Source organism: Halichoerus grypus, chromosome 2 (genome assembly GCF_964656455.1).
Source record: "Halichoerus grypus chromosome 2, mHalGry1.hap1.1, whole genome shotgun sequence".
In the NCBI taxonomy this organism is placed as follows: Eukaryota; Metazoa; Chordata; class Mammalia; order Carnivora; family Phocidae; genus Halichoerus; species Halichoerus grypus.
This window is the reverse complement of record NC_135713.1, coordinates 163833754-163847113: the sequence shown is the minus strand read 5'-3', so window position 1 is coordinate 163847113 and position 13360 is coordinate 163833754. Positions and strand designations below refer to the sequence as shown.

General features: G+C 39.5%; 1 protein-coding gene across 1 annotated transcript in view; it reads right to left on the bottom strand.

Annotated features, from left to right (window-relative positions):
- METTL16 (methyltransferase 16, RNA N6-adenosine) overlaps window positions 1-13360 on the bottom strand; it is an 85502-nt gene that overhangs the window by 30580 nt on the left and 41562 nt on the right. The gene's annotated exons all lie outside the window — the stretch shown is intronic.

Here is a 13360-nt window from a genome sequence, read left to right as displayed (position 1 = left end):
GTCAAATGTCACCAATTATCCCTATAATGTCCTTCATGGCAATTTTCTCCCCCGGTGCAAGATCCAATCTAAGATCCTGCATTTCATTTACGTGTCAAGTCTCTTTAGTCTCCCTCAATCCGGAACAGTTCCTCATTCAGCCTTTTTTTTTTTTTTTTCCATGACCTTTATATTTCTGAAGAAATATTCTACAAAACCCCTCCAAGTTGGTTTGTCTGAAGTTTTGTCAGAGTTAGGCTGAAGCTATACATACTGGGCATAAAGAGCACAGAGTGCTGTTGTGTCCTTCTGGGTGCAGCACGTCAGAAGGTGATCATCCGCTCAAGGTGGGGTCCCCCGGCTCCTCTACTGTAAGGTTACCATATTTCTTTGTGATTGTAAGTAATCTGTGGGCAGATACTCTGAAACTACTAACATCCTGATTCTCTTCAAATTTTCCACTGTTGATCTTCCATGAATCAATTATTAAAATAATGATGGCAGGGGCTCCTGGGTGGCTCAGTCTTTAAGCATCTGCCTTCGGCTCAGGTCATGATCCCAGGGTCCTGGGATCGAGCCCCGCATTGGGCTCCCTGCTCGGCGGGGAGCCTGCTTCTCCCTCTCCCTCTGCCTGCCTCTCTGCCTACTTGTACTCTCTATCTCTCTGGCAAATAAATAAATAAAATCTTTAAAAAAAAAACAAAACAAAATAAATAAATAAAAATAAAATAAAATAATGATGGCAAAATGGTGATTTTTCTAACTTTATTCTTTCTACATGTATTAGTTGGCATTCTACTATTAATAACTTTTCCTCTCTCCCCTTTGCTTATTTTATTTAATGGCTTAAAACCCATTATTGTCATTATTTATTATGAAAATCATATTGTCTCCACCCCAAAACTGCTAGAACTCATACAGGAATTCAGTAAAGTGGCAGGATATAAAATCAATGCACAGAAATCAGTGGTATTCCTATACACCAACAACAAGACAGAAGAAAGAGAAATTAAGGAGTCGATCCCATTTACACTTGCACCCAAAACCATAAGATACCTAGGAATAAATCTAACCAAAGAGGCAAAGGATCTGTACTCAGAAAACTATAAAATATGCACGAAGAAATTGAGGGAGACACAAAGAAATGGAAAAACGTTCCATGCTCATGGACTGGAAGAACAAATATTGTGAAGATGTTAGTGCTTCCTAGAGCAATCTACACATTCAATGCAATCCCCATCAAAATACCATCCACTTTTTTCAAAGAAATGGAACAAATAATCCTAAAATCTGTATGGAACCAGAAAAGACCCTGAATAGCCAGAGGAATGTTGAAAAAGAAAAGCAAAGCTGGCGGCATCACAATTCCAGACTTCCAGCTCTATTACAAAGCTGTCATCATCAAGACAGTATGGTACTGGCACAAAAACAGGCACATAGATCAATGGAACAGAATAAAGAGCCCAGAAATGGACCCTCAACTCTATGGTCAACTATCTTTGACAAAGCAGGAAAGAATGTCCAATGGAAAAAAGACAGTCTCTTCAACAAATGGTGTTGGGAAAATTGGATAGCCACATGCAGAAGAATGAAACTGGACCATTTCCTTACACCACACACAAAAATAGACTCCAAATGGTTGAAAGACCTCAATGTGAGACAGGAGTCCATCAAAATCCTAAAGGAGAACACAGGCAGCAACCTCTTTGACCTCAGCCGCAGCAACTTCTTCCTAGAAACATCGCCAAAGGCAAGGGAAGCAAGGGCAAAAATGAACTATTGGGACTTCATCAAGATAAAAAGCTTTTGCACAGCAAAAGAAACAGTCCACAAAACCAAAAGACAACCGACAGAATGGGAGAAGATATTTGCAAATGGCATATCAGATAAAGGGCTAGTATCCAAAATCTATAAAGAACTTATTAAACTCAACACCCAAAGAACAAATGATCCAATCAAGAAATGGGCAGAAGACATGAATAGACATTTTTCCAAAGAAGACATACAAATGGCCAACAGACACATGAAAAAGTGCTCAACATCACTTGGCACCAGGGAAATCCAAATCAAAACCTCAATGAGATATCACCTCACACCAGTCAGAATGGCTAAAATTAACAAGTCAGGAAACGACAGATGTTGGTGGGGATGTGGAGAAAGGGGAACCCTCCTACACTGTTGGTGGGAATGCAAGCTGGTGCAGCCACTCTGGAAAACAGTATGGAGGTTCCTCAAAAAGTTGAAAATAGAGCTACCATACAATCCAGCAATTGCACTACTGGGTATTTACCCCAAAGATACCAATGTAGGGATCCGCAGGGGTACGTGTACCCCGATGTTTATAGCAGCAATGTCCACAATAGCCAAACTGTGGAAAGACCCAAGATGTCCATCGACAGAAGAATAAAGAAGATGTGGTGTATATATATACAATGGAATATTATGCAGCCATCAAAAGGAATGAGATCTTGCCATTTGCAACGACATGGATGGAACTGGAGAGTGTTATGCTGAGTGAAATAAGTCCATCAGAGAAAGACATGTATCATATGACCTCACCGATATGAGGAATTCTTAATCTCAGGAAACAAACTGAGGGTTGCTGGAGTGGGGGGTGGGGTGGGAGGGATGGGGTGACTGGGTGATAGACACTGGGGAGGGTATGTGCTCTGGTAAACGCTGTGAATTGTGCAAGACTGTTGAATCTCAGATCTGTACCTCTGAAACAAATAATACATTGTATGTTTAAAAGAAAAAAAAAAGAAGAAGAAGCAGGAGGGGAAGAATGAAGGGGGGGAATTGGAGGGAGAAATGAACCATGAGAGACGATGGACTCTGAAAAACAAACTGAGGGTTCTGGGGGGGGGGTGGAGGATGGGTTAGCCTGGTGATGGGTATTAAAGAGGGCACGTTCTGCATGGAGCACTGGGTGTTATACGCAAATAATGAATCATGGAACACTACATCAAAAACTAATGATATAATGTATGGTGATTAACATAATAAAAAAAAAGAAAATCATATTGTCACAGATTTGGCTTGAGCTGGCTCCTATACCCTTTTGACATGTCATATTTTGAGCACTTGCTTATTTTTCGGTATTATAAGACATTCCAGGCTCTTAAACTTACCTTTACCCAGCACTGGAATCACCCATTTCTCCAAGAGGCCTGGTTCTTTTTAGTGGGGATTGGTTATTTTATATTTATTTACTTTTTAAAAGATTATTTATTTGAGAGAGAGAGAGCGAGCAAACGAGCATGAATGGGGGGAGGGGCAGAGGGAAAAGCAGACTCCCTGCTGAGCAGGGAGCCCGATGCGGGGCTCGATCCCAGGACCTTGAGATCATGACCTGAGCTGAAGGCAGACGCTTAACCAACTGAGCCACCCAGGTGCCCTGGGATTGGTTATGTTAAAACACCAAACCTTAAACTGAAGTGTAATGTAGAAAAACAGATAAAAGCAGAGGTTTGGCATGTAAGTGGCAATGAGCATAGTCTAAAAACGTCTCTAGCTGTAGAACCTAACATTTTGCTGCCTATAACTAATTACCAGAATAAATGCCCCTAAGTATGCAGCAGAGTAGCCCTAATGTCCACTCAATCTCAAAATTTAATATTTAAACTACCGTAAATTACAAATCCACATGGCTAAAAATAAAACTTTCATTCTATGTTTTTCTTTAAAAAGTAGTTTTAATTATTCACACACATTTTTACATGTGCAAGAAACACAGTAACAAGATTCTCCAAGAGTGGGGCCAAGTCTTTTTCATTCTTTGGTATTTCTTTTTATTTAAAAAAAATTTTTTACACATTTTATTTATTTATTTGAGAGAGAGAGAGAGAGAGCATGAGCGTGGGGATGGGCAGAGAGGGAGGGAGAAGCAGACTCCCCACTGAGCATGGAGCCCGATGCAGGGCTTGATGAGGGCTCGACTGCTGGATGCTGAGATCATGACCTGAGCCAAAGTTAGACACTTAACCGACTAAGCCACCCAGGCGCCCCTTTTTGTAATTGCCTGATGAACTAAAAATACACGCTTTTTTTATTGTAACAACTCTCTTCTTTGACCGCTTAAAGTGGAACCAGTGACTACCTACTATAGGTGGATATGCCATAAAAACGGATACAGCTAGCTCGTCATGGCATGAGCAACTGGATTCAACCTTTTCTCCCTAAGACCTGAGCAGTCACCAATCAACGATGCTCTGCCACGTCAAACTTGAAAGGAATTAAACTATGATACCTAAATTAAGGTGATGAAAAACACATAACCTGATTCATTAAAAAAAAAATCATATAGTAGCCCCTCATCCTTCAAGCTGCTTATTCTTCATCTTCCTACATTAGTAGGAAGAAAAAATCAAAATGCCAGCATGTCTCCTGTGGAGCTCACAATTAAGAAATACTCTTTTAGGTTTAAATTGAGAAAAAAGCTCTTCTCTGGAGAATAGGCTGGTATATTATCTGTCCCCCAATACATTTCTACATTCTATATCTGTGTAGTGAGTTGGTACACTGGAGCAAGAGGTGCATTTCTTTCTAATGACACCCAAAAAACACTTTTATTGATTTGCAACCCTTCAATGGGTCCCAGTCAAAGATGAAACCAGAGGTCAAAGACAGCCATCCACAATAATAGTCTCATTAGATTGATCTGTGGCAGTTCAGTAACAAACGAGAAGTGGTATGTTTTTTGTAACAATGAAAAAAAGAATAAATATAATGCCCAATTATAAGGAATTACTTAATTATGGACTGTTGTCAAGCTATTTAAAATTACTGCTATGCACATACCATTAACCACAAAGAAACAAAGGAATGAAAAAAGTAAAGTTAAAAACAAAAGCAGAAGACAAAATTATTGGTATTCAGGATTACAACCGTGGGAATGAAAAAAGGGGAAACTGGCAGGAAATGCACCCAAAATAAGCTAACAGTGTGTCAAAGTGCTGAGATCAATGTTTTCTCCATTTTCGAATTTTCTGTAAGTGTGATTATTTTAAAAGATTAAAATTATAGGGGCAGCTGGGTGGCTCAATCAGTTAAGCATCCAACTCTTGGTTTTGGCTCAGGTCATGATCTCAGGGTTGTGAGATCAAGCCCCATGTCAGGCTCCACACTCAATGGGGAGTCTGCTTGGGAGATTGTCTCTCTCTCTCCATCACTCCCCCTACTCGTGCACACTCTCTCTAAAATAAATAAATAAATCTTTTTTTTAAAAGGAAAGATAAAATTATAAAAAATAGTAGTAACATCTAACATTTAGATAGCATTTCAGTTTACATGTACATTCATATGTAATTTCTCCTCATTCTCTGAACAACTGTAGGAGGTATTATCCCAATCTCATAGACAAGAAAAATCAAGTGGCTTACCCTTTTATAAAGACAAGTCCAAGTTTATAGTAAAATGGAGTCTTTCAGCTGAAGAACTGATTAAAAGCCCAGTTATAAAATCTACAATTATTCCCTGCAACTATTACTTATAGTACCCCATAACTATACTAGCACCTACTTTAAAAAAACAAGAGGGGAGGGGTGCCTGGGTGGCTCAGTCAGTTAAGCATCTGCCTTTGGCTCAGGTCATGATCCCGGGATCCTGGGATCCAGCCCTGCATCGGGCTCCCTGCTCAGCAGGGAGCCTGCTTCTCCCTCCCTCTGCACCCCCCATGCTTGCTCTCTCTCTCACTCTCAAATAAAGAAAATCTTAAAAATAAAAAAATAAACAGAAGGGGAGGGGGAGCTCTTTATTAAAATAACATAACAAAGTACTTGTAACATCCTTTCAACACAGTGAACCACAGCATGTAAATCTACTGAATTCCTACAACAGTCAAGAGTTAAGATGATCCTCTTTGATATTCATTATATCAAATATGTGTTCATTTAATTCTATGACCACCCTATGAGGTGTGAGGCAGCTATTATTATCCCATTTTACCAACAAGAAAACAAAATTTAAGTCAAAGAATTACATTCAAAAGGCACAGATTATTCAATTTATTGCCTATCACCAAATATGTAGAGTATATACAAACCCAAGAAATATCTACCATCTGGTAGGGGGTAGGGATTAGAAAGGAAAAAGCAGAAAGAGGAAAAATGGTGAAATCTGTATTAAGTTAGAACTTTGCAGATACAGATCTCTGGTTCCTGGAAAAATCATAAAATAACTGCCATAAAGGGCATCAGCTCCAGACCTAATAACCAATGACAAGACTGGAATTCAGGCCATGAGGAGTCTGACCAAGTCTGCTGATCTATTTAGAAGCTTCGGTGAGTGAGTCTCTAAAAAAGAAAATGCTATGAAGTAAGCTCAAGTCACAGGCACAAAACATGAAAGGTAAGGATGACAAGCACTTACAAATCTTCATCAGCACTAGAAAGGCTGTCTACTCAGAAGTCTAGCCACACGCTGGAGCTGCAGCCGCCGCACAGGGTGGTGGGAAGAGTACTAGACCAGAATCAGGAGATCCAGGTCCCGAGCTTCTAATCTGTAAAACTAAGATACTGCATAACTTTACCTCCCAAGAGCCTCCCAGCTGCAAAATTCTTTAAGGTACAAAACAACACTGCAGGTGCTGCTGAGCATGCCTTAGGTGAAGCATGAATTGTAACAGGGAGATAAGGCATCTTGAGTGCCATCACTGACATCAGTCCAACAAATTTAACTGATTTTACCCCATGTTACAAATTCTGCTTAGTTCCTACACTTTTTCAGTAATAATAAGAAAAAAAATTCTAGAGGGATAAGCAGCAGATAGTAGGGTTAAAATACTTGTTTTTAGTCACTTATTCAGAGCTTCAAAATACAGGCATACCTCAATTTTTTGTGCCTTCTTTTATTGCACTTCACAGATTTTTTTTTTTTTAAACAAATTGAAATTTGTGGCAATCCTGCATTGAGCAACTCTATTGACACCATTTTCCCAACAGCCGTTGCTCACTTTGTGTCTGTGTGTCGCATTTTCGTAAATCTCCCAGTGTTTCAAACTTTTTCATTATTATAGTATTTGTTATGATGATCTGTGACGGTACTACTGTAATTATTTTGGGGTGTCACGAATCACACCCATGTAAAATGGTGAATTTGATCAATGAATGTTTTGTGTTTGACTGCTCTACCAACCAGCTGCTCCCCCATCCCTCTCCCTATTCCCTGAGACACTATGATACTGAAATTAGGCCAATTAACAACCCTGTTGTAACAGCCTCGAAGTGTTCAAATGAAAGGGGGGGTCCACTTCTCTCACTTTCAATCAAAAGCTAGAGGTGATTAAGCTCAGTGAGGAAGGCATGTCAAAAGCCAAGATAGGCCAAAAGCTAGGCCTCTTGTGACTGTTAGCCAAGTTGTGAATGCAAAGAAAAATTTCTTGAAGGAAATCAGAAGTGCTACCCTAGTGAACGCATTAATGATAAGAAAGCAAAACAGTTTTATTGCTGATATAGAGAAAGTTTTAGTGGTCTGGATAGACAATCACACCAGCTGCAACATTCTCTTAAGCCAAAGGCTAATCTAGAGTTGGGCCCTATTTCTCTTCAATTCTATGAAGGTTGAGAAAGGTGAGGAAGCTGCCAAGAAAAGCTTGAGGCTAGCAGAGGTTTATTCATGAGGTTTTAAGGAAAGAAGCCATCTTCATAACCTAAAACTGCAAGGTGAAGCGGCAAGTGCTGATGCAGAAGTTGCAGCAAGTTATCCTGAAGATTTAGCTAAGATCATTAATGAAAGTGACTACATTAAACAATAGATTTTCCATGTAGATGAAACAATCTTATATTGAAACAAGATGTCATCTAGGGCTTTCATAGCTAGAGAGCTTCAAAGGACAGGATGATTCTCTTGTTAGGGGCCAATGCAGCTGAGTGATTTAAGTTGAAGCCAATGCTCACTGAACATTCCGAAAATCCTAGGGCCCTTAAGAATTATGCTAAATTTACTCTGCTTGAGCTCTATAAATGGAACAAAGCCTGGGTGACAACACAATGTTTACAACATAGTTTACTGAATATTTTAAGCCCACTATTGAGACCTAGTGCTCAGAATAAAAGATTCCTTTCAAAATATTGCTGCTCACTGACAATGCACCTCATCACCCAAGAGCCCTGATGGAGACGCACAATGAGATAAATGTTGTTTTCATGCCTGCTAACACAACATCCACTCTGCAGCCTGTGGATCAAGAAGTAATTTTGACTTTCAAATCTTATATTTAAGAAATACCTTTCTCCCCATCAAAATACCATCCACTTTTTTCAAAGAAATGGAACAAATAATCTTAAAATTTGTATGGAACCAGAAAATACCCTGCATAGCCAGAGGAATGTTGAAAAAGAAAAGCAAAGCTGGCGGCATCACAATTCCAGACTTCCAGCTCTATTACAAAGCTGTCATCATCAAGACAGTATGGTACTGGCACAAAAACAGACACATAGATCAATGGAACAGAATAGAGAGCCCAGAAATGGACCCTCAACTCTATGGTCAACTAATCTTTGACAAAGCAGGAAAGAATGTCCAATGGAAAAAAGACAGTGTCTTCAACAAATGGTGTTGGGAAAATTGGATAGCCACATGCAGAAGAATGAAACGGGACCATTTCCTTACACCACACACAAAAATAGACTCCAAATGGTTGAAAGACCTCAACGTGAGACAGGAGTCCATCAAAATCCTAAAGGAGAACACAGGCAGCAACCTCTTCGACCTCAGCCGCAGCAACTTCTTCCTAGAAACATCGCCAAAGGCAAGGGAAGCAAGGGCAAAAATGAACTATTGGGACTTCATCAAGATAAAAAGCTTTTGCACAGCAAAGGAAACAGTCCACAAAACCAAAAGACAACCACAGAATGGGAGAAGATATCTGCAAATGACATATCAGATAAAGGGCTAGTATCCAAAATCTATAAAGAACTCATCAAACTCAACACCCAAAGAACAAAGAATCCAATCAAGAAATGGGCAGAAGACATGAACAGACATTTTTCCAAAGAAGACATCCAAATGGCCAACAGACACATGAAAAAGTGCTCAATATCGCTCGGCATCAGGGAAATCCAAATCAAAACCTCAATGAGATACCACCTCACACCAGTCAAAATGGCTAAAATTAACAAGTCAGGAAATGACAGATGTTGGCGGGGATGCGGAGAAAGGGGAACCCTCCTACACTGTTGGTGGGAATGCAAGCTGGTGCAGCCACTCTGGAAAACAGTATGGAGGTTCCTCAAAAAGTTGAAAATAGACCTATCATAAAAAAAAAGAAGAAGATAGCAGGAGGGGAAGAATGAAGGGGGGAAATCGGAGGGGTAGACAAATCATGAGAGACGATGGACTCTGAAAAACAAACTGAGGGTTCTAGAGGGGAGGGGGGTGGGAGGATGGGTTAGCCTGGTGATGGGTATTAAAGAGGGCACGTTCTGCATGGAGCACTGGGTGTTATGCACAAACAATGAATCATGGAACACTAGATCTAAAACTAATGATGTAATGTATGGGGATTAACCTAACAATAAAAAAATTTTTTAAAAAATTCAGCTTTACAGAGGTATAATTAACAAATAAAATTATATATATTTAAAGTGTAAAAAAAAAAAGAAAAGAAATACCTTTCATAAAGCTCTAGCTGTCATAGATAGTGATTCCTCTCATGGATCTGGACAAAGTATACTGAATACCTTCTGGAAAGGCTTCACCATTCCAGATGCCATTAAGAACATATGGGATTCTCGGAAAGAGGTCAAAATAACAACATTAACAAAAGTTTGGAATGAAGCCGATTCCATCCGCATGAATGACTTTTGGGGACTTAAGAATTTAGTGGAGGAAGTAACCACAGATGTGGTGCAAATCACAAGAGAATCAGAATTACAAGTAGAACTTGAAGATATGACTCAATAGCTGCAATCTCATGATAAAACTTGAATGGATGAGGAGATGCTTCTTGTGGATGAGCAAAGAAAGTAGTTTCTTGAGCTAGAATCTATTCCTAGTGAAGATGCTATGAAGACTGTTGAAATAACAACAAAGGATTTAGAATTTTACATAAACTTAGTATAGAAGTGGCAGCAAGGGGGCACCTAGGTGGCTCAGTCGTTAAGCGGCTGCCTTCGGCTCAGGTCATGATCCCAGGGTCCTGGGATCGAGCCCTACATCGGGCTCCCTGCTCCACAGGAAGCCTGCTTCTCCCTCTCCCACTCCTCCTGCTTGTGTTCCCTCTCTCGCTGTGTCTCTCTCTGTCAAATAAACAAAATCTTTAAAAAAAAAGAAAAAAAGAAGTGGCAGCAGGGTTTGAGAGAATCCACTCTAATTTTGAAAGAAGTTCTGCTGTGAGTGGAATGTTATCAAACAGCATCACCTTCTACAGAGAAATGGTGTGAAAGAGTCAATCAACACAGCAATCTTCATTGTTGTCTTATTTAAAGAAACTGCCATAGCCACTCCAACCTTCAGCCACCACCAGTGAGCGGCCATCAACACCGAGACAAAATTCCCCCACGAGCAGAGAGCTTACAACTCATTGAATGCTCAGATGAGTCAGCATTTTTTAGCAATGAAGTATTTTTAATAAGGTCTGTACATTTTTTTAGATATAATGCTACTGCACATTTACTATAGTATAGCTGTATGTGCATATAACATATGTACCAGGAGACCATTCATTTAACTTGCTTCATATTGCAATATTCACTTCATTGCTGTGGTCTAGAACCAAACCCACAGTATCTCCAAGGTTTGGCTGCATGCAGTTTTCACAGCATTGTAAAATTTGAGAGTTGCAGAGTGGTACAAACATTATGTCAACTATAAAAATATGTAGGAGGACACGAACTGATACTATGTACAAATGAAAATCAACATGGAACAAATGTGAAATTGTAAACAATGAGAAATACTCTCAAAAAACATTGTTTTAGTCTCTTTTCAATAAAAATGAGTTAATTTCTTCTCTTCCTTTTATTATCTCTCTCAAACTGCCTGCGTCCTAACAGAGCAGACAAGACTGCTGAACCCTATGTTTAAATAAATCATAAATGGACAATGTTTTCCATCTATGATACCAAGTTCAAAATGGTCAACTCTCACGAGATATGATGGGCTCTAGCAATTTATCCTTCCTAGCAAACATGTACCTTTCATTCAATTTGGGGGCTGCCACTGAGCCAGGTATAGGCAGACTTGGAACATAGTAATCAATTTTTCTCCCTGCTGTTCCTGGGGTGCCTGGGTGGTTCAGTCAGTTAAGCATCTGCCTTCGGCTCAGGTCATGATCCCAGGGTCCTGGGATCGAGCCCTGTGTTGGGATCCCTGCTCAGTGGGGAGCCTGCTTCTCCCTCTGCCTGCCGCTCCCCACCTCTCTCTCTGACAAATAAATAAAATCTTAAAAAAATAAAAATAATGGTGTTCCTTCAAAACATATTTTTGTAGTTCTGGGGCGCCTGGGTAGCTTAGTCAGTTAAGCTTCTGAGTGACTCTTGATTTTGGCTCAGGTCATGATCTCAGGGTTGTGAGATCGAGCCCCATATCAGGGCTCCATGCTGGGGATAGAGTCTGCTTAAGATTCTCTCTCCCTCTCCCTCTGCCCTACACCACCTCCTTAAAAAAATAAAAATAAAACACATTTTTTTTTTTTTTTTTTTTTTAAGATTTTATTTATTTATTTGAGACAGAGAGAGAAAGCACATGAGAAGGGGGAGGGTCAGAGGGAGAAGCAGGCTCCCTGCCGAGCAGGGAGCCCGATGCGGGACTCGATCCAGGGACTCCAGGATCATGACCTGAGCCGAAGGCAGTCGCCTAACCAACTGAGCCACCCAGGCGCCCCAAAAATAAAACACACTTTTGTAGTTCGAATGGGACTTCAGAAATAATAGAAATTTACCAATTAAAAGCCTCCTGAAAACAACCTTCCCCATTTTCCTGGTCGGCTCCAGTCCCTCAAAAGCCGACAGTAGATTCTGAAGCAGCCACATGGCCCTGGTTACCTCTTTTCACAGTTTCAGTGCTTTGTTACCTCCTTTAAGCTTATTTTACTTATTCAAACTCTTCTCAATGCTCAGTGTAACTTAAGTCACTTTCTTCTTCATACCCTAATAGGTCTTTGAAGAAATCAATTTAATGAAGAAATTTATTAACCTTTGGCTTCAACGATGTGTAAATCTTCTGAGAGGCAGACCACCCAATAATCCAGTTGCTTCCCGCAAATGTATAAACTCACATTTAACAAATTAGGATATTCATTGTTTTGGAATTGGCCTTTAAGTAAAATAAGCAGCTTTAAACACATATAAATCCAAAAGAAAAAGAAAAAAGTGTTCCTTATCTGGCAATTTCACTGGGTTTATATACAAAAGAATTGAAAGCAGGGTCTTACGAGATATTTGCACTCCTGTGTTCACAGCAACATTATTCACAATAGCCAATAGGGGAAAGCAACCCAAATGTCCGTCAAAAGATAAATGAATAAACAAAATGTGGTATATACATACAATGGAATATTAATATTATTCAACCTTAAAAAGGAAGGAAATTGTGATATATGCTATAACATGGATGAAAACTGAGAACACACTATGGTAAGTGAAAGAAGCCAGTCACAAAAGGACAAACACTATAAAAAGTCCCTAGAATAATCGAATTCACAGAGACAGACAGAACTGTGTTTGCCAGACGTTGGGGTGAAAGGGAGGAATGAGGGATTGCTGTTTAATGTGTAGAGAGTTTAAGTTTTATAAGAAAGAGTTCTGGAGATTAGCTGCGCAACAATATAAATGTACTTAACACTACTAAACTGTATACTTTAAAATATACAGTTTTATGTTAAAACTATAAATTTCATGTGTATTTTATCAAAATTTTTAAAAATCTTCTCTATGTCCCCAAACTAAATCCTAGGGTTATAAACCCTTTCACTTTTGAACTACCACATTATCCATCATTTCAACAACACTTGGCAGGGTGAGAAGTCAAGCGAGACAAATAGCACTTTTCGAGGACCTTATGCTGCTTAATGACAGGTGTGTTGTCTGAAATAATTAGCTTTTAAAAAGGAATAGCCTTAACTCTCCTCTGGAACTGGTTAGTGATCTCAGTTTCCCTTCATTAATTTCTTGACAGCTCAATGTCCTCACATCTGTCATTGTTTGGGAGACTGATTCCAAGAACATAATTGCATCAAGGACTAGGCAACAAATTTATTCTGGTTCATGGGACAGATCTGAACCCATCTGTTTTCTAATCAAAAGCCATATTTGAATCAGTTTTGTTCCACCACAGCACCATGCCAATGGGAGCAATACAATCATACAGTATTTTCCTCCTTTCTATCCATGTAGTACAAGGAAAACAAATCAATTAAAAGCATAAGAGCATCCTCAGAAAC